Source organism: Camarhynchus parvulus, chromosome 2 (assembly GCF_901933205.1).
Source record: "Camarhynchus parvulus chromosome 2, STF_HiC, whole genome shotgun sequence".
NCBI lineage: Eukaryota > Metazoa > Chordata > Aves > Passeriformes > Thraupidae > Camarhynchus > Camarhynchus parvulus.
In genome coordinates, this window is record NC_044572.1 from 31,695,457 (window position 1) to 31,716,382 (window position 20,926).

The 20,926-nt window shown below is 38.4% G+C and overlaps 1 long non-coding RNA gene across 1 annotated transcript; it reads left to right on the forward strand.

The window, feature by feature from the left end:
* Window positions 1–5,184: 5,184 nt before the first annotated feature.
* Window positions 5,185–8,238, forward strand: LOC115916858. The gene is made up of 3 exons (XR_004061635.1): window positions 5,185–5,293; window positions 5,828–6,026; window positions 8,012–8,238. It is a non-coding gene; the product is annotated as an uncharacterized LOC115916858 (long non-coding RNA).
* The last annotated feature ends 12,688 nt before the right edge of the window (window positions 8,239–20,926 follow it).

Sequence of the window (20,926 nt, forward strand, 5' to 3'; positions counted from 1 at the left end):
CTTCCATAACTTCTCACAAAAATTTCGGATTAAATTGTTGAGCCCTTAATGCAGATGTCAGCCTAAAGAACAATGTTGATTTATGGTTGCTCAAGAGTAAACTTATTAAACCTCATTGAATATTTCATCTGATGAACTGAAATGCCATGTTTCTGCTCAAATATGAATTTAAGCCTGAAAGTGTTCCTCTCTTCTATTTTTGTTTGCAAGCAACACATCAACAAGCTAGATTTTTCATGTTGGAGAACGTAATCTTTATTCTGATATAAAGCCAGACATACTCCTGGGGCATTTCTGGATGGATCTCACACGTTAGTCAAAGAGTGGTTACAGCGCTTGCACAGCTTCACCTTGTTGAAAGTGAAAATATGAAAAAAAAATTATAAATAAAGTTATCTTATTTTTCACAGATTACCCAAGATTTTTCTCCCTCCTTCCCATCCTATATTTCAGGCATTGGTGCCTGTACATTAAATCCAAGCAGTAAAAAACAGCTCAAATCTCCTTGTATACATGGATCTCCTGGAAGATGCACTCTTGCCCTACACTGTGAGACCTTGGAATGATCCCCCTTTGTTGCATTTTTCTGTAGCTGTATTTGAAGTACTTCAGAGTAAGAGCATACAGCTTGCTTTCCAGAATCCATAGTGAAGAAACTTTACTGAAAATTAGCATTATACTGGTCTAAAAGAGAGATCAGAATCTTCACAAGGTAACAGACATCTAAGGAATGGGAGGGTGTGAAGGGATGTGAAACAACAGAAAGAAGTTGGATTGAAAAGGACAAGGGTCACAGCAACATAGCTTTGCATGTGTTTAACAAAGGCTTCCACATAGCACAATGAAGCTGTGTATGTGGACACAAAAGTAAACATATGAAATTATTCAGAAATAGGTTATTCTGCTGAATATTTACGCAGCATTCTGTGCCTGATTGAAGATGCACAAGTCACCTTTGAGGGGCATATGTGCCTGTGTGTGTGTGTATATATATATATATATATATATATACACACCACAATAAATATGTACCCACACAATACATACCCCATTTATTTCCAAATAAGCAGATTTTGCCTCATTCTTGATTAATTTCTGTTATTTTTCATTTTAGTAGTTCTGTCAGGTACTTTGAATTTTTTATTCCTAATAAAGAAAGACTAGAAAGGTATTTGTGATAGATATGGTGCAGTCCAGCAGTTGAAGTTCATTAATAATTGGAATGTTGCAGAGTATGAAGTAATGAATACTAATTACTCCTTTCATGTCTGACAGCACCCCATGGACCAATACATCAGCCCAGACTTTAATTTGGTTCTAGTAATGGTTTCATCAATAGTACATTAATTCTGTGTTTGAAAAGATGTACAGTTGAACCTGACCCACACAGTAGATACCACTGTCATAAAATGGCCACATACTGACAACAACTGGATAATTACAAATAATTAAATCCACTGAGCTTCAGACAATCCTAATTTTAAGTAAAATATATCTTATCATATCAATCGACAGAAAGCATAGCAAGGGAGATTTATCAACTTGTGTTCCTTGCGAAGCAAATTTACTAGCCTGTTTATTAGAGAACTTGCTGATCTGTGAACCACATCAGAAGAGTACCTCTCCCCTTCCTTCTTTGCAAGATGGTTCTTATGTTGCATTCCTGGATATTCTGCAACACCAGCTCTTGGTTTCTGAATGAAGCCTGCAAAAGAAATTCTCAGCCTTGGAGAACTTCAAATGAATAAATTTATATTTTCCTCAAAACCAGATCACAATAGGGTGAACTAAAGTACTTGTTATCTCTGAAAAGCAGACTTCATGCTTAAGTGCCTTAGTACATATTTAGAAGCCTAACAAATTTTGGGTGTTCATACTTGGATACATTTTTATTTTTAATTTTGGAACTGTAAAGCTGCTCAGTTGTTTCTAATGTGCTTTAGACTGTGGCTGTATGTTCAAAATTGCTTTTAAATGCTCAGATTTTTGTTAAAATATTTCATGATATTTGCTTTGAGAAGGAGGAAAAAAGGAAAAAAATAATAAAGCAATTTAAGAAAATATCAGTTGTAGTACAAAGCTTTATGTAAGCATGACAGCCACAAGTCAAAAAATAAGTAAAATTTGGGTGCAAAGAATTAGCAATGTAGGCAAAAAATATTCAAGATGCAATACTTAGATTTTTTTGGAGCAGAAAAACCAAGGCATAAAAGTAAACAGGTACCAACTCTATGTGGTGTTGGGTTTCGGCCTTCACCTGCTATAAAAGAAACTGTGGCTTGAAAAGGTTTGGTATGAATGGCCCTTAATATCTGAATTTTTACCTGTGTGTGTCCTATCCTGCTTTCCCAGCACCTCTCTTTTGGGAATCACTGGCTAGGAGCATTACCTATAAGAGATCAATGTTATTTTGGCTCATAGGAGAGAAGATAGAGGAATAAATTCATTGTTCATAAGGCTCCTATTTGCATTTGAACGAGGTGTTACCCTTGCTGAACTCCTTTGCACAGTCACAAAGAGGTAGTCATGTCTCTTCAGCTGCAAGATTAGGTTATTAAGAGGTTTTTTTAAGATTTCTTGAAGTTCGATTTATGTGCAAATATAGCTTGTATGAACAAGTTTCCATTCTTATGACGCATGACTATTATTCATGAAACAGCAAGAAAATTCGCTGTTTCTCCACAGGGAGAAGCTTTCCTTGCCTTGAACATCTTGTCAGCTGTGCACTTCAAGGCAGTGCTTTTCCCACTGAACTAGTTTGACCAACTTGCACAGTTTGCCTACTGAGATTGCCTGGTAACAGCTCTGTTCTACACTTGTTTTCACCTGATTTATTCAGCTTCCTTCTCTACATTACTTGTTGGGGTTTGCAAATCAGTTCCAGAAGCTTTTAATTTTAAACAGCAGGAACTGAATGAAAGCTCCTCTGGAAAATGTGTTTATCCCTCTTTCTTCCCACTGAAAAATATTGTTTCCCCCTACTTTCCGGTCCAAAAATTTATCAGTTATTTCATTCTTGCTGAGCTGATCTAAAACATCTCGCTACAGGAAGCTATCCCACCATTCTACCATGTAGTGTTATGGTCTGTTTTGGAGAACATCTGCCCTGAAAGGGCAAAAAAATGCTTTAATTTTGTGTTGCATGAAAGTGTCCCATAAGAAAAGATGTTGCGTAAACTCTCAAGCCATTTCATTATATGAAGTCATGTTCCTGTATTCAAAATTTCTCACCTTGATGAGTTCCTGTCTTTGAAAGACCTAGGCATTGTTACCTAAGCCAGAACATACACAAGGGAATAGCAGGTCTTTGTGTCAATCAATCAAGTTTGGCAGGTCAGACAAGATGTTACACATGTCCCAGACTTCTCATAGCTGTGAGTGCTCATGTTACCTCCTGGAATTTATTTGTTTTTATATTTGCTTTGGCTAAATATAGTTTATACTCAAGGCATATACAGGTTTTTTAAAGCTTTTAAAGTCCTTTTTGAATCCCTTAATCTACTTTACTTCAAAATCGATGAGAATTTCAACAGGAAAATAAACTAGTGGGGAACAATCTCTTTTTAATTTACTTTGTTTGTTCTTAAATACCAGGGAGCTGGGACTCACATGAAAGATGCTGTGTCTATTTCTGGGTAGAGTGGTGCTTTAGTTCCATCTGTTCTATCTGCCTCAGGTGAGGGAATAGAACATTATGAAGAAAACATTGCCAAAAGTAGAAGTTGTCTTTAGAAATTCCTTTAGTGACTATTTTTTTATATTCCTTCTATCATGGACTTTCATTATTCATGCCTATTTTGCTGCATTTCTTCATAATCCAGAATTAAACTCTAAACAGATATATTTTACTGAAAAAAAATTAAGTCATCCTACTGGGTTTCCCACCTCTCTGTTTATCATTGTTGCTTATACTCTTGAACAGTGGAGAGCAATAACAAAACATTTCTTTTTCCCAAATCTGTAATTAACAGAAAACCTACAACAGCTGCAGTAATAAAACCCACCAAGTCATTATGTAGGTTTTGCCTTTCATAGGTGATAATCACAGAAATTGGTTATTTATTGCTTCTGTGAATTGAGAACTCCTAAAGGAAATATTTTAATCCAGAACTCTAAAACTTGTTATATTTCCTCTAGATGTTCTGAAATATAGCATGACTCCCTTAGCAAAGGTTTTTCTCCTGATAAAGCAAACTGAAGAACATGTCTTTTGTCAGATCTCTTGTTTCATCAGTGTGTGTGTGTGTCTTGAAAGCAAAGAAAAATTGTGTTCTCCATGTCAAGCTCCACAGTTTTTTTTCCCTCTGAAGGCTGTGGAGAGACCATGTTGCAGAACTGGACAGTGAATTCATGTCCACCTGAGAGAGGCTGTATAATCTGAAGGACATATGGTCATGTGGCTAAATTATTGCAGTGTTATACAAGCATAAGCCTGGAAAACCCATCTCCAGTAGTTTGCACGGCAGTATTATACAATATATAGATCTGATGTTGAGTTTTGTAGAATCATGGGTTCCCCAGCACTAGACATAGTAGGTTTCCTTAAGGAATTCACTTAAAGTCTATCATAAGCAGCTCTCTTTTCTTCCTTCTCCCTGGTGAAATGCAGAAGGGTCTCAGCACACCATTATGTTTAGCCTATGTCATATAGCTAAGGGCATGTCAGAAGCTGGCAAGGAAGGGTCTTAAGAGCTGAAACTGTGTTCCTGGCTCTGGAAATGCCCTGTGATAGCCTAGAAACAAAGCAATGTTAAAATTTCTACAGAAAGTACTTGTTTTATTCATGTCCTGATGTGACTTTCATAAATCTCATTTAAGTGTTTAGTATCTATGTTAATGCAATCACTTTGAAAATTGAGTTAACAAATGCCAATTTGAATTTTATAAAGAGTTCATGTTCTAAATGTTCTATTAGCCCTTTTTTAAACAGTTTTATTACTAGTATTTGAATCTCCTTTCTTGGCAGAGAACATTTAAAACCATTGCTGTACAGAAAATACTGATTTTAGGCTCATGTGGCAAGTGAATCCTGAAAAATGACACACTGTTCTCTGGGCAAGTCAATGACAAAGAATTGTGTCACTGGGTCACACCAGACCAGGCTCATGGCACACACTGTAGTCTGCAAGTTATTTTCAATTTTTTTGTTGTCCACAGAAATAAGTGAACTTCATGTTGCCACCCTGCTGGACCTCAAAATGGCACAGAGTGGCAGGGACAGGCTTCACCCCTCACTGAAGATAAGGGATCAGGAAATGGCAGCTCTTCAGTAAAGGATTTCAGTAAATAAAAGGTGAACCTCAGATAACTCATTCTTTCATCCAACAAATAATTAATTCAGAATTAAACATTTAGTAAATTACCTTAAAATCATTAATTTTGTTGTTTCAGTTGCCAGCCATTCCCTCTCCTCTATCCATTTGTTATAAGTACATGTTCCTGCTTAGTTTTTTAGGCTTTATATTTAAGAAAAACTATCTCATTGACATTTGTTTGAAAACTTTCCTAAGTTTCTGGTAAGCTATGATGCTAGACATTTATGCCTAAGCCACAGACTCTTCAGTACAGCATTGAATAATCTCCCTGTGTCTGCTATATATACAAATGAAACTACAAGAATTCAGAAATACTCCATGTATTTGTCTTATACTTTTGGTGTGTTCAATCATCCTCATTTTGTTTCTTAAGTTGCAGGCACCTAAAGTTTGGTTTGTGTGCATTTGCTATGCTGCTAAGATCATACAGTACACATTGTTTGCAATCTGACATACCTATGAGGTTTCAATTTAGTGAGATTCCCATTCTTGTGCATTTTATTCTTTTCCAGACGCACCAAGATTGAAGACAAAAAATGTGAATTCAAAAAGAATTTTCATCTCATCCTTCACACTGAAGTGGCTAACCCTCACTTACAAGCCACAACTGCAGGCTCAGAACACCTTCATTAATTTCACTGTCACCAGGGACAGGCTGGAAGACCAGCTGTTGCCTGAGGTTTTTAATGCAAGACTCACAAAAAATATAAGGTAAGGACTATATTTTGATTTGTCTGTTGCCTGCTCTGGAATTTTAAGTCAAGAATTAATATGCCTGTTTGAATCCACTGTACTGTAATTGTTAGAAGCCATATTAGGAAGATTTTAAGAGTCTGGAAAGTGTAGAAGGTTCTTTCACTGATTCATTCAAATCTGCACTCCTAAAGGGCTTGTCTCGACCTAAAGCTCTGCTAGAAATTAAATTTATTGTGATATTATTCCCACACTTCTCTCTACCACTTGGTTTGTTCTGTGCATTGGATTTGATTTACAGAGCAGGTTTAAAGCCCTCTGCAGTGCTTTGTGCTTCAGTGATCTTGAGCCAATAAGTGTAAATAAAATTCCATGCCAGTCTGTACAAGGATATAATGGCACTGTTAGGGCATTTGGTTAATAAATCACAATTTATTCCTGCAGGGATGCAGTTCAGTGGCTGCTGCAGTCACACCAATATATAGTATGAGGAGAAATGCTTTTATAAGTGGTTATAGGAAGGACTTTGGACAGGATGTAATCTATGAGATAAAACATGAATAGAAAATACTTGGGGGTGTGAAATGAATAACAAGAATACCTCCTATTTCTCTAGTGTGTCTTTCCAGTTATCTCACTTAATTAACTAACTTCACCCTCAAAGATTTGCTCCACCTGTTTGATGTACTCCTGCTTCATGCAAGGGCAAACTGGGTCAGGGAGTTTAATTACCCCTTGATGAACAAAAGCCATATACCTGGGAATGAGATCTGAAAACAGCTGTACATTTACCTCTGCATCTGCACTTTGTTCCAACTGGGACTGCATGCTTACAAGGCCTGTATCACCCAGGGTTTTGGTGTGAATCTGACTGAGGGCTCCCCACAAGACCAGTCAAGCTCTTGCACTGTCAGAAGGTCGGTCCAGCAGAGCAGACCATGACAACATTTTCCCACTCTGTTCGCTGCCAAAGAGAGGTTCTTCACCCTTGTGCTATTCTCTGGTTTTCTCAGCTGCCACATACATTACAAGTTGCCATCCCTGACATGACCACAGTCCTTTTGTGTAGTGTCAAGACAACAGTCCTTCTGTGTAGTGTCAGGAGGAGGGGCACTAGGAGAGAGATAAAGTTCTAGTGCACGACAGCCTAAACCTGCTCACTTTGGGTGCACAGAACCTCAGATCTAGTATACTGGGACAGAAAGTAAACTGGCCTTTCAGAAATTAAATCAAATCAACTGATGTAATGAAACAGAAAATATAACTCACAAGTGCCATAAAACATTATTTCTTGCTGTGGTTGTTTAAACACAGTGGTTTTTTTCCCTCTGTTAGTCAGTCCTGACCAAGAAGCCAGAACAGTTTCATGACTGAGCTCAGGCAGCTGGAGGATGACAGGCTGTCAGCTGCCCAGGGCAGTCTCCTAGACCACAGTGAACTTGTAAAGAAAATCAAATCAGCAAAGTCAACTGCAGCAGAAATACAACACAAGGCAGTAACAATTGAACTGTTTCTAACAACTTAAAGTCACCTGTAAAATGTCTATTCTTATTATTCTATTATTATTATTTTAAGTGTAACATTTCTATGAGCTAGAATAGGAACAGTCAAATTGCTGCCTTTCCAGAAAGGGCTGTCCTCCCCGTATTCATATTTTCATACATATAATATGTAGTTGTCACATGTTTGACTTTTATTTTTTTAGGTGTTTTAATGAGTTCTCATAAAATTAATAAATACCAACATGAAATTTGGACAAATGTATTAATATATGATTGCCATGTTTTCCCAGGTAAACAGGCATATTTCTGCAGAGGACAGTTATTGCCTAATGATTGTCTAAGATAAGAACCTTACTTACTTCAAATATTTGCTACTGCCTGAAAAAAGTCAGTTTTCTAGAGTATATCCATATTCTTTTCTGTATATATAGGAATATTTTGGTAATTGTGCAGGATAATTATGACACATTAAAAATAAACAGGACAGCTGTCACCATTCAGGTAGCTGAAGCCAAAGAAAATAATGACAAGATGTCATGTCAGGATGACACAACAAGAGAGCATTACAGACTGACAGCTGGAAGAGCATCCGCTCCTTACTCCGGGAGTGTCAGCCTGGGCAGTGTCAACCCCATCTACCAGCTTCCACTGAAGGTAAAAGTGTCTCTCAACTCTTTTTTTCAAAGTGCAAGAAACAGAATTCTGCCTCCAGCAGTGATGCCTGATACATTAGTTATTGCTTGTACCAGATGTTTACATCGGCAGGGCTGCGTGTCAGAGGGAAGAGAACGCGATGTGATCCCCTGCTGCTCTGTACCACAGTGAGTCCCCATGGGTCTCTTTGTTGGCTGCCTCCATTCTGACAGTGCTTTCTGACTGTGCTTGCAAAAGTTTACCTTCCTCTGTTAAGCCATCCCACAGGGCCAGGAAGGAAGACTTTGGACGAATTCTGTGTAAACAATTCCCCGTTGTAAACCTACCAAATAATCGAATGCAGTGAGTAAGGGAGATCACCCACTCTAAAATTACCAGCTAGTTCAAGTGAGAAAGTCTCCATGCTGAGATAAATAAGGAAGCAGAAGAGTATTGCTGTTTGCAGCCCTCACCCCTGGTTTGCTGAAAATTTCCTTTAAAAGCCTCTTTTCAGCCTCTTGCATTTTACACTGCTTGGGTCAGCTCTTTATGGGAGCCTACAGTAGGAAACCAATTATCTTATGGGTAGTAAAGCAAAAAAAGCAAAATTCAAATAAATAAAAATAATTGTACTAACTCTCAGGCCTTCAATGCATCTTGCACAAAGCAATAAAACAGGTTGAAAAATCAGGAGATATTCAGTGTTGTATCTCTAACCTAAAAGAAGCTGTCACATATTGGACCTTTCTTTTCACAAGCCAAGGATTTTTGAAAATTATGAGCTCATTTTCCTGGCCCAAATGGCTTTTCAGGTGAGGAGAAATTTTCATATTGGTGATGATGACATTTACTGGATTTACTGTTTCTCCTCTGGAAGCTCATGCCTGTGCCCAAACCCTGTGGTTGTGTAGTTTCTTATACAGAGTGACTGCGACTTCAGTATCAACAAAAATTGCAGAAGTTCCAGAGATGCTATGATGTAATTATTTTCATTTAAAATGCTGCAATATCTTCATAAAGCTAGTTTCAGGATAAACAGCATGACTTAGCTGCTCGCATTTGGATAATTAGAGTTTAAATTGATCTGCTATATAAGTAAGAAGTAAATAATACATATACAAATCACATTCAGGACATTGTTTTTCCTTTTTATTTTAGTAACTGTATGCCCTAGAAAAAGGGCTCAGGTGTACTGGGAGTCAGAGGTGTCTCTGAAGCAGCTCTGATGACCTTTTTCAATTTTGTGTGCCATCATGATTCTTCTAAGTAGTAAAGAGACAGGACTCCTTGAATTGGATTTCCTTTTTCAGTTCAGAGTTGAACACAAAAGAATCCTGTTGACATTTAAACTACACAGCCATGGAGTATCATTAGAGTAGTTTGGGAAAATTGCTTTTCAGTTCTATATCTTTTTTGTTATTATTTCTGGACACGTGCCTCACCTAGACACTTTCAGATAAAGTCATGCATTCTATCATAATTTTTTTAGTAGAAATAGTGATGTTTTCAAAGTGGAGTTTTCTTCGCTATTTGAGTGCCTTTTTCCTTAAACATCATATACTGTATCTTGTGAGGAAATTCTGTTCTACCATAATTTGTCCACTTCCCTAAAATTAGAATTTTAACTCCCTGCCACTCCTTACTTTAGTAAACGTCCCATAGAGGGTTTCCAGTTTGTCATATCTAGATGTTTAACAGTAAGCAGACAATGGCAATACTAATCAAAGTAAATTCTTACCAATAATATTAATTTTATGTATGCGTACTTGTGTGTATGTATTTAGTATTTTGTTTATGTAATTGTGTATTATTTATGTGATTTAGTATTTTTAGACAAGTCCTGATTCCCTTGGTTGCACCAGGGGTTTTTACATACCTCAAAAACTCTTTTCAGAAACTAGTAATACTGTCCAGGACAGAATGTTGTATGCTCTGAGGTAGGAAATCTGAGGGTTCATTTTTCAGGGAAAGTGTGTGGGAGAGTAATGCCTTGCATGACAAATTCAGATCTTAAGAAGAAAGTAAATAACTTCTAGAACTGGGTAGTCAACCAGAATTTGAGATCCATTACTGTGGTCCTTCACAGCCCGTTCTCCTGATGAAAAGTTTATGAAAATGTAGTGTGGTAAAACATGAGTCACAGCATATTTGAAGAGCTGTGATTGTGATTTCTTTTAGACTGAATATAGATGCCTGAGGAGAATAGTCATTGATAAATAGACATACAGTAAGCTATCCTCTTAACAACTATAAATGTATTTTTCAGTGTTAGTTCTCATTATGGTATTAGAGCTGGTAGGTAACCCCACAGGATGACAATTTTTCAGATATCCCTTTTGAAAGTTCTGTGATGCCAAGAAAGATTCTGTATGTCTTCAGCTGTGAATACTGACACATTGGTTTTCCAGTTGTACTGTTTTTGTCTTTCAGTCCCAAGTGATGGTCCTATAGACCTGTTGCTCCACATCCCATAGTCACCATTTTTACATGACTTGTGAGAATGCAAGCTTAGTCCTAGATATTTATTTGGCCAACTGCCCCAGCTTTACGTGACAGTATTGCTTGCATGTAATGAGGTCCTTTTTATTCAGAAGTTTCTCTCTTCTGTCATATGGTCACTATCCTGCAGGGAAATGGGAAAAATCATTTTCTCTCTTGCTTCCCCACCTGCTTCCCTTCTTGCCTTCAGTTCTCTCTCCTGATGATTTCTCTGATGAAATGACCATCAGTCTCAGATACACTCAAGTCTGAGAATGATGCAGACCTGAAGTACTTATCAAGGCACATCTTTTGTGTTTAGCAGATGTTTGGTCATGTATAGAAATTGTGTGGAAAAAAATCTCGTTTCAAGGTACATGAAAAGCACAACGATGGATTTAGCAAAACGCTAAGAAGAGAGCAGTCCAACCACTCCTGTGTTTTTCATCCTGTCTTCAGGACTAGACCCACTTGAAAATCATGAGACCCTACATAAGCCTCTTATTTGCTTGTGGTTCAAGGACCACTTAACTGTCTCCCATTAAAGAAACAACAATTGAGCTCAAAAGTGAAATGGGGCATGCAGGGCTAGAAACGTGTATAAACTGATGTATGATTATATGCTTGTGTGTATGTGCTTCTAGAAGTGTATGTGTAGTTATATTTTCTTTACTGAACAGAACAAAACCTTCTGGATTCATCTGTCATTGGGATGGGATATGCATTACTGTGGGGAAATTGGACACCGTTTGTTTTCAGCAGAAGATTCAAGTTCCGAAGTTTCTCCCACCCCCACCATATTCATGGCAATGGGGTGGATGAAAAGTGTAAGGCCATAAGCACTACAGTATAAAGAAATTTTTAGAGCATTCCTCTGCTTGCCATAATGCAGGTTTCCTTTGTACTGTTTTCTACCTTTTGACTAGATGAGGGCCAGAGGGCAATTTTCTCCATGCTCATGTAATCTTGTGCCCCCTGTGACTAAATAATGGTCATTATACAAACTATATTCAATTGTATAGGGCTCTGTAGCTTTATATGTAGGATTACTATTCCCCACAGACAATAGTGAGAATACCAGGTTAATACAGCTGTGACCTCACTGTGCTCAATTTAAGCTCAGGCCCCACAAGGTGAGAGGCTTGTGCATTTACCCACTGAACCAATCAGTTAAAAAACTGATGTGATATCTACCACATGTTGCTCCCTTTTTCATGAGGGAATTGCTCTGTACCCCCCATAAGAGTTTCTAAAGCTCAGTAACAATGCTGAGCATCTATCAAAATGTCAAAAGGTTCATTATCTTAAAACCAAGGGAACAGATTTCTGCAGGCTTTTTCGAATACCAGCAATAAGGCCACTGTTGAGAGCTCGCAATTTTGCTTGTTGAAATTGTAAGGGTTTAGTGAAGTGCTTCAGAGGAAGTAATATGCATTGCACAAGTGATAGTGAAATTAATGGGGGCATTATCATTCTTTTTCCTTTCTGCTCTGCTAATTTTCCCATCTCCTCCCCCTCCATCACTCACCCTTCCCCAATTATTTCTATTGCAGGCAAAAAGCTTGGGTGCACTATAGACTCTGGAAGATTTCATAACATGTCTCTAGGACAAAAGCAGGAGATGGTTGCAAAGGAGGCACTCAAGAAAGCTGCCCCACATGGCCATTGGGTTCTTTTCCAAGTGAGTGTCAAACTGCCTTTCTCATGGGGAATACTTCCTCAGCTGGGGGGGATGTTCCCAGAACACAAAATATGTGGTGGATTATATCAAAAGTTCTAAACAATAATAGTTCTAAGCTAATAATCTTGTTCCGTTTGCTTTTGCTTTTGGTTGTAACAGGATAAACATCGTATTAATAGGGTCTATGTCACTTTTTGCTGAACAGTGCACTCTCCCAGGAGGAGCAGGAGAGATAACACAGAAGGCCCTGGTGGGTGGGTAGGACTGCCCTCAGGCACACCCTTCCCCCGCCTAATTAAGAGCTCCTATTCCATTCAGCAGGCCATAATGGAGACTTTAATGAAATGGGTCTGGCTGTCCCTGAGGAAGCTGTATAATTAGTCCTGGAGTGCTGCTTTCCTGAGATAGCAGCCACGGCTTTGGCCAGCTTTGTATGGACCAAGAACCTGCCCTGCAGTGGACAAAGAGATCCGTGGGATGCCCTGGCAAGCCGTGGTTTCCCAGCACAGTAACAGAGTGAACGGGAGCGCAGCAACCATAAATGCCACTGAAAAAAGATGCTCCCTCCCCAGTGTTTTCTGCTCAATAGCCAATGTTTGTAAGTGACAGCCTGTCAGCCCTGAAGCCAAACGACAGTGCATGTTCCAGGCCTTGACATTAAGGTGGTTATGGGAATGGGATGGTTCTCTCCTCTCCTGGTTTAACCTCAGCAGCCTGCTTTGTCTGCCAACCAGGTTGCCTGCAACAAATGAAGAGATGGGTTAGAGTCAGTGTTTTCTGCCAGATGAAACAAAACCACCATGGGATTAATGAGCGGCCCTGGTGTGCTAGGCACTGTGGGGGCATGCACAAACTGCCCCCTTCGTCAGCAATGAAACTGGAAGTGTGCTGAACCATATTTCATGTGAGCGAGCTGATCATGCCAGCCTGAGAACAACCCTGCATAGAAATGTTGTGAAGGGAAGAGTCAAGCTGGTTTTCAGGGAATGTCAGGGTTCTCAGCTGCTCTGGGGGCAGAATGAAAAAATGGGAGATGGCAGAGGCAGTGATGTGCCTGAAGCTTCAGGGATGGATGGGGAACTTCTGAGAAGCTTCTGGTGTTACAGACCTGCTCCATTTTCCAGCCTGTTATGCCTGGTTTTTGAGGGAGGAGAGAGGCAGCATTTTTGCTGTAAAGGTTTTTGATAGTGAAGGATTGTGGGAAGTCTGAAAGGAAACTTCATGAAGATGTTGGGCCAAATGACTCTAAGCTAGCTAGAGCTATTGGGATTTGGATGCACTCAGTGTTTCTCAAGATTTAGTCTTCTGCATTTGGGCCCAGAAACCCTGTAAGCTTATATTTCAAAAAAAATTTGGAGCAAAAAGATGAGATACTTTACTATGGATTTTATTGGAGGCTAGAGAGTATATAATTAAATATTAAAAAGAAAAAAACAAACCAACCTACATCTGCTATTCTGACTGACCTGGGAAATACTTTTAAAATTATTTTGGCTTCAGATCTTGCAAAAGCAGTTGGCACAGTGGTTGGCAAACTGGCAGAAGACAGACTGACTTCAGTTTTTTTGGTGTCAGGTTGCACTCTTATGCCAGTCATAGTTAATATCTCAAATTCAGATATCTGATACATTGAATGTTTATTTTTTTATTATATTAAGGCTTTAATCACTTCCACTTTGCATTCAATGGATGCAGCCTATATGACAATTCAGGTGCTGCCAGAATGCAATCACGTCATGTGATATGAAAGTCTCCCTCTCTTTCCATTCCTCTATTCCTTTTTCCATGTGGTGAGGGACAGTTTGGGAATATCTCCCCAGCAGACCTCATGATAAAGTGATGCAGCAGCCAGGGTGTGAGTGACGTGTTGTGTTCTTTGGCTGTAATTCCTCCTGCGCTGCATGGAGATTGCCAGCACAATCAGGAGGTTCTGGCACATCAGTGAAGGGCCAAAGAAAAGCTCGTGGATGAGCTGCAATTTGGGTTGAAATGTTAGTACTGTAACAAAGAAATGTGGAGTGTGGGCTGATGGTGTGTTTAAAACATCTTTAGCCCAGCCACATTTTAAATCTTTCTCAATATTCCTGTTTTTCACCAGGAGGTGCTTTGGAGGCAGATACTTTTCCATTATCACGCTCTTCTCTGATCTATCAGTGTCTTTCCACTGTTTTCATGTATTTAGAACTTTAAAGACAGCTACACTCTGAAGCAGTCTAAGACGTATTTCCTAAGGAGCAGGATAGCTGGAACCATTTTTCTGTCTAGCACTACTGTCTTGCTCCTGGTATGTCTTGAAAATGTTTTGTCCTAGGTCCCAGTTCTACAGAGAATTAATGAGAGTCCAGATGTCTTCTGAGCTATGCTTTTCTTTGTATGTGATAACACCCACAGATCACTTAAACCTGAGTTTATAATATTTTCATTAGCTTCAGAATCAAATCTTAAAAGCTAATGGTGAAACCTCAATACATACCAAGAAATGACAATGACTTAACTGTTACCCCATTAAAAAGTCACGATGACAATGCCTTAAGGAAAACAAATTTATTTAGTTTTGTAAAATAATCATATTGGCTGTTCTTCAATGGAATATTCATCTAAGTAGCTGAGTGGTTCAAAACCTTGGACAAACTCCTTGAGCAATACAATATGTCATCCTGATTTCTGCATCTTTATCAGTGCTAAGCCAGCTCCAACCACAGAAGAGTGCATAATTCCCCAAGGAATACTAGAAATTCAATTAAAATTACCCCCTATAAGGATGCTGGCTAATTTTCATGCCGCTCTTTATAGTTTTGACCAGGTAAAAGTAAGCTATTTTTTACCTTTTATTTGCTTTAATTACTCCTTCCCCTGTGGGGACAAGTGGTAGCATTGATGACCATTCTGTGGGAGGCCAAGACTTGGGGCTGTTGTGATTCCAAACTAACCCAACAGCTGCAGGGTGCCAGCCCTCTGTGCCCTGCACCACCTCTGTGTTTCCCATCAGTGTTGGGCAGGAGGAAAGATGTGGCAATAACACAAACATTTGTACTGTTCAATATAGACATGCACAGGTATGCATACAAAGACAGAAAGAGCATTTATTGCACCAGCTTTAGCCAGTGGTGCACTTACGGAAAAAAAACTATACATGCTCTAAAGCCAGAGCTCTTTCATTCAATGGTACTCACACATTTTGCTCTGCTCTAAGTTTGCCTAAATGCATGGTCATGACCATTCTCCCACAGAGTGGATTTACATACCTGGGTGTTCAGGCAATGGCTCAGTATCCTCTGTATGGGTTCCTGCAGTCAGGCATAAAGAAAGGAATTAAAAAGTAAGGATTATGTGCTGTTTGTTTTGTCTTTTGCTCTTTCCCTGTGTAAAGTTCTTCTTGGTGGGTGGAAAGAAGAAGGAGGAGAAAGAAGACATGAGAATGTGTAGAACAGGCACGTCACAGGTAGTGTGCAGTCTCCTTCCCTCCAGATCCCTGGTTATCCCTGTGTGCTACCCCAGGAACTTGCAGAAAGATCTTCAAGCCCACTGTGAGTCAGCTTCCCTGCAGCAGTGGCAGTGCTGGAGCAGTCAGCTTGTTCTCATCAGCAAAGCAGGCCATGATGAAGGCAGCTGTAACTGCACATTTCGCCTTCCAGCAGGGTATTCTCATGGAGCTGGTGGAGCACAGCACACGTGAGGGCAGAGCTGGGATGTGAAAAGGGTAAGAGCTCCTTCAGAAAGAAATACTAGCCAATGCCAGGGGGAAAATAAAAGAAAAAAAAGGAGAAAAGAAATTAAAAAAAAAAAGTTGTGTCAGAGCTACAAATGGATTGATTTTGATGGTGTGGAATGATTTGGAAAGATATTTGTGAGAAAAGAAGAATAACTGCAGTTTTGTGGCTGAGCAGCTCACTATTAATACAGCATTTTGTTATTTTTTCCATTTTTTATAACTTACTGTTATAATACTTTTAATGGGAAGCTGAAAAATTTAGACTAAGTTTTTAATAAAGGTGGTTCATATACATTGTTGTCCTGCTTCAGTCTGTGTTTAGTGAAAGAATACATATGTATATATTTGAAATAACCAATTTCTAAGCTTTACACTTTAGAGAACTCTCTTTTCTCACCCACTATTCTCAGCCATAGGTGTTTGTGGCTTACCACAAATTCCTGTGCAGACACTGTCTTTAATATATTTCTGGTTAAGGGGTTGGGTTTTTTTTAAATTACAATAAGAAAATCAAAGTATGCCTAATCCAGATGGAATAGATGTCATGGGTTTGCGGTTTTATTCAGGGTAGAAACTTGTGTTGTATTTTTTCATGGTCGAACTCAGTATTCTGATTTAAGGAAGTTTTTTTGTCAGACATAAAATCTTTCACCTTTGCCCAGATTCTACTACATGTTGTTCAGCTCAGGATGATCTATTTCCTTTTGAAAGACAAGAGTTGATCCCTCTGATGTTCCCTCCACACATCGTTATTTTCAAGGGTAACAAAATTAATTTTGTTATGTTTATTACTTCTTAAGCTAAAAGATAAAATATAGAAAAATGTCAGAGACATAAGGATTAATTTCTGCAGGTTTTACAGGAAAATGACGAATAATTTAAAAACCAGATGAATCCCTGTGCTGAATATCATCTTGCTGAAATTCTCTATTAACACGATAAATAATGGAGGCAAAACCAAAAATATTAAACTTCAATTTCAAACATGACTCTTTGGTAAATGGTGTAAAATTTCAAGGAGTTTGAAGGCTTTCTAATAAATGTTAAACTAGTAAATTTTCTGCTTGGGATAAAGTCTGTGGATGACTTAGCTAAGAAGCTATAGCGGTTATCTGAGTAATATTTATAGACTTCTAGGTAAAGACTCTGTTTTTCTTGGTTTCAGTAGCAAACAAAACAGTTCTCCTTTCCTAAGGGACATTTGGGAACTAAAATGTCACTATCAACAATTTTGCATCTGGGAATTACTGAAAAAAATACTGTGTAATAGCCTCTGATTCTTTAGAAACCTGTTTCTCACTCTGCTTCCAGCTCCAGCCTTGTGAGTGCTCCCTTTTGGCAGCCGAGGCTGGCACAGCTCTCAGCAACACTCCCTGTTGCTAGTGCAGAAGTTGCTCCTTTTTTTTTGACAGGGGTCCCCTGACCTGCATGCCAGAGAAGGGGAGTTTAAAAGCATCCATTTTCCTCTGTGCAATTTTCACACTTCTGTTCCTGGGAGACTGAAGTTTGGCCCTCGGGGCTGGAATGGAAGGTTCCAGATCAGCACCTGAGATCTCAGTCTGCGTCGCCATCCTCAGCGTCTTGTGGGCTCAGAGGCCCACAAGAAGGTAGGAAGTGGTCAGGTAACCACACATCAAGGTAATTTCCACTCAGTCATATGTTTATACTGAATAAGGAGGATACTTCCTTCCCTGAATCTGTTATTTAAGTAGCTGGCATTATGTGATACTGCTGGTGAGTATGAAAATAAACCATATCAAAGGGGGTTGTGGGTTTTTTTCTGGCAGTGGATGGTTGAACTTTGTAATGTAGGTAAAACCAGTTCCACATCAGTAGCTAAGGGGAAAAAAATGTCCTTCATTATGTTAACAAAAACAGGGGTTTACATGTGCATATATGCCAAATTCATTAGGCAGGTAATGAAGCATTTGCACAAATGTAATTACAAACAGCAATTCTGACAGTTCATAACACTGCATTAATAATCACTACAATTAGTTCTGATGATGGAAGCAATTTACAGCACGTCACATGTATAAATAATGGTGCATTTCCTGAATGTGTCATTATTATGTATTAAGGATGCCACCTTGTTGTGACTTTCTCTGTAATGTTCCCCTTGAGTCAAAGTTAAGGATACGAGAGTGATTTTTTTTTTCTGAGCTACCACATATTTCAGACTTGTATAGTTTAAATACCGAGTTGAGGTCATTTGTGTAAGTTCGGTATGTGAAAATGTGAAATGTCTAAATAAAAGACAGTAATTATTTGTTACTGAATGATATAGGATATTATTGAATAGATCCTCCCATTTGAGTAATCTAAATAAATTTCAGAGATATTTATAAAGAAATAAAAGAGACAGAAATGTCACCCCTTGATGATATGGTTTTCTCCCTATCTCCCAGCTTGTATTTACTCAGAGAAATTAATTTTGTTTTTGTCTTCATACCCCTACTAGTCTTTATTTAGTTAGTAGGACATCAAGCTGTTTTTCCTTTTTGTGGTACTTGGTGTCATAGTGAAATAATTGCTTAATTTTATTATGATGATTTAATAATGCTTCCCATTTAGAAAACAAGTCTATGAAATCAGCTTATTCCAACCCTTAGTTTTCTTTGCTAATAAATCTTGCTGCTTTAAGCTGTTCTTTTCAAACCACAATTCATAAGCTGGATAATTCATTTTGCTAATTAATGAGAGGGAGTATTCTGATGGCAGGGAATACCAGAAAGGTCTGTAAGAGCAAGAATTATTTCTCTCCTCTTGGTAATACTGCTTATTGGCCTTTCTCATTGTACTGCTTAGTGATTCGTTACCCTGTGGTTTCACAAGGATTTTTTTTAACGTAGATATTGGAGAGAGAAATAAGACAGCAGAGACAGCAGGTTTTTTAAAATGCCAGTTCCTATGTATATATGCATGTCTGTGACCTTGTGCATATATATATCTATATATATATATATATAAATATATATATAAATCATATGTATATAATTTATTGTCCTTTGGGAAGAACTTCCTGAAGGCAATTAAGCATTGACCAGAAAGCATAAACTGGGCAACTTGAGCTAACTCATCAGCCAGTGGAAATTGCCACTACTCTGTTATAACTGCCACCAGTTTATAGTGTTTTCCCAAGAATATTTAATCTTGTATCTCAGTTTTTCCTGCTTCTAAGACAAACTCCAACACACCAATTTGCAATAGTTAAGGTCTCTTCATGTGAAGTACAGAATGCCTGGTCCTGCCTCATTGTCCCACTCATGCCCTCCACCTTCTGATCCCCACACACGTGTTCAAGGACTTGTCACTGGATGTTGTTGTGGGGGGAAGTAGATTCTGTCCTCCCCATTATCCACCCACCCAGCAATGGCTCTGGGGTTTTTTTGGGGTACAATGGCAATTATGTGAACCTGACAGCCCAAAATATTTCTAATGCAAACTCCGCAGCTTTCTCACACTCGCAAAAATGACCCTTTTATATCACCAACTTTGATTATCCCCGTATAATCAATGTCCCACAAGTGTGCAGCTGAATGAGCTTGTACTGCATTAGAATATTGATATACTCTTCCAAAAGACAAAGGAAAAAGCAATTTCTTGAGATAAATATATATGAAATTAGAAAAACGTTAAATGAGTTTTTGTTGCTGACAAAGAGAAAAGCAGGTTTATTCTGACTACAAGAACGTTCCATTCTAAATCCAAGTTGCTGGCATTTTTCACAGGGATTCTCTGTTCAGCCTTCTCATCACAAGCATGCAGAACTGCATATTATATTCCAGTGGCTTTTTTTAAATTTTTTTTTCATTTGTTCTTTGAACCAGTTTAAAATAAAGATGGATTAGCATTTCACATAATCAAATTGCTGCATACAAGTTTATGTAGCAAGCAGGCTGGAATAGCTGCAGCTATTTCACTTGTTCTGTTCTGTCACATCATGTAATATTTAAAGCCTGTAATTAAGTTTTTACTCGAACTGTTGGGAGGCAAATACTGCCCCCAAGGGCATAAAGGTTCCTGTCTGCAAAGGTTTCATCACAAACTGGCATATTTTGCAAACCAAAGGGGAGCAAAAAGAAGCTTCAAATGGTGTGAAGCCAAATAAAAGAGAAAGACAGTGGTTGCTTGAATAAAATGTTTTACCACCCTTAACCACATGCTTTCTCTGTGGCATTATGACTAGAATTCTACAATAAACTTAATGCTTATATGATGGCGCAGTAATGGGATTAATATTACTTCAATTTTTACCAAAGTTTTTGAATACTTCCAAATTTCAAATAATGTAGAATTTCAGTAACTAAACATTCCCTGGTGAGGAGATATAAAAGACTGCAATCAGATACAGGTTTTTTATTTCTCCTCCAAGAAAGGCACAGTAGGTTACCTTCCTGTCACTCATGAGGATTATGTTTTTAAAGATCTGTATGGGAAAATATATGCATTTGTTGATGAAGTTATGTTCTCTCATATAATGTAGCGTTTTGAAAATGTGGTTTTCTCTAAAGTTTTTTATAAGGGCTAAGGTAGGAAACATAAAGCTTGGATAATGCATTTTATACCACTACTGAATTTTAGTCACAAATTTGCTATTTTTTGCTCAGATACCTCTCATTGGATTGAAATAAATCTGGTTTTAATATTATTTGCTGAAAAAACTAAACCCAGCAATGCAAATGTATAACCATGAAGCTTTCTGAAAGGAATTAGTTGGATTTCTTTTATGTCTCTTAATAGTGTTTATTCAGAACAGCTTTGATTTTTCCTTTAAGCAGCTGACTTGTTTTATTCAGTGAGGCATTCCGCTCCTCAGGTGGGTTCCACAGGAACCCTTGGTGAGATCATGTAAGGTGGCCACATCACGGGTGCCTGGGACCGCAGGCTCTGCTGGATCTGTCTGCAAGAA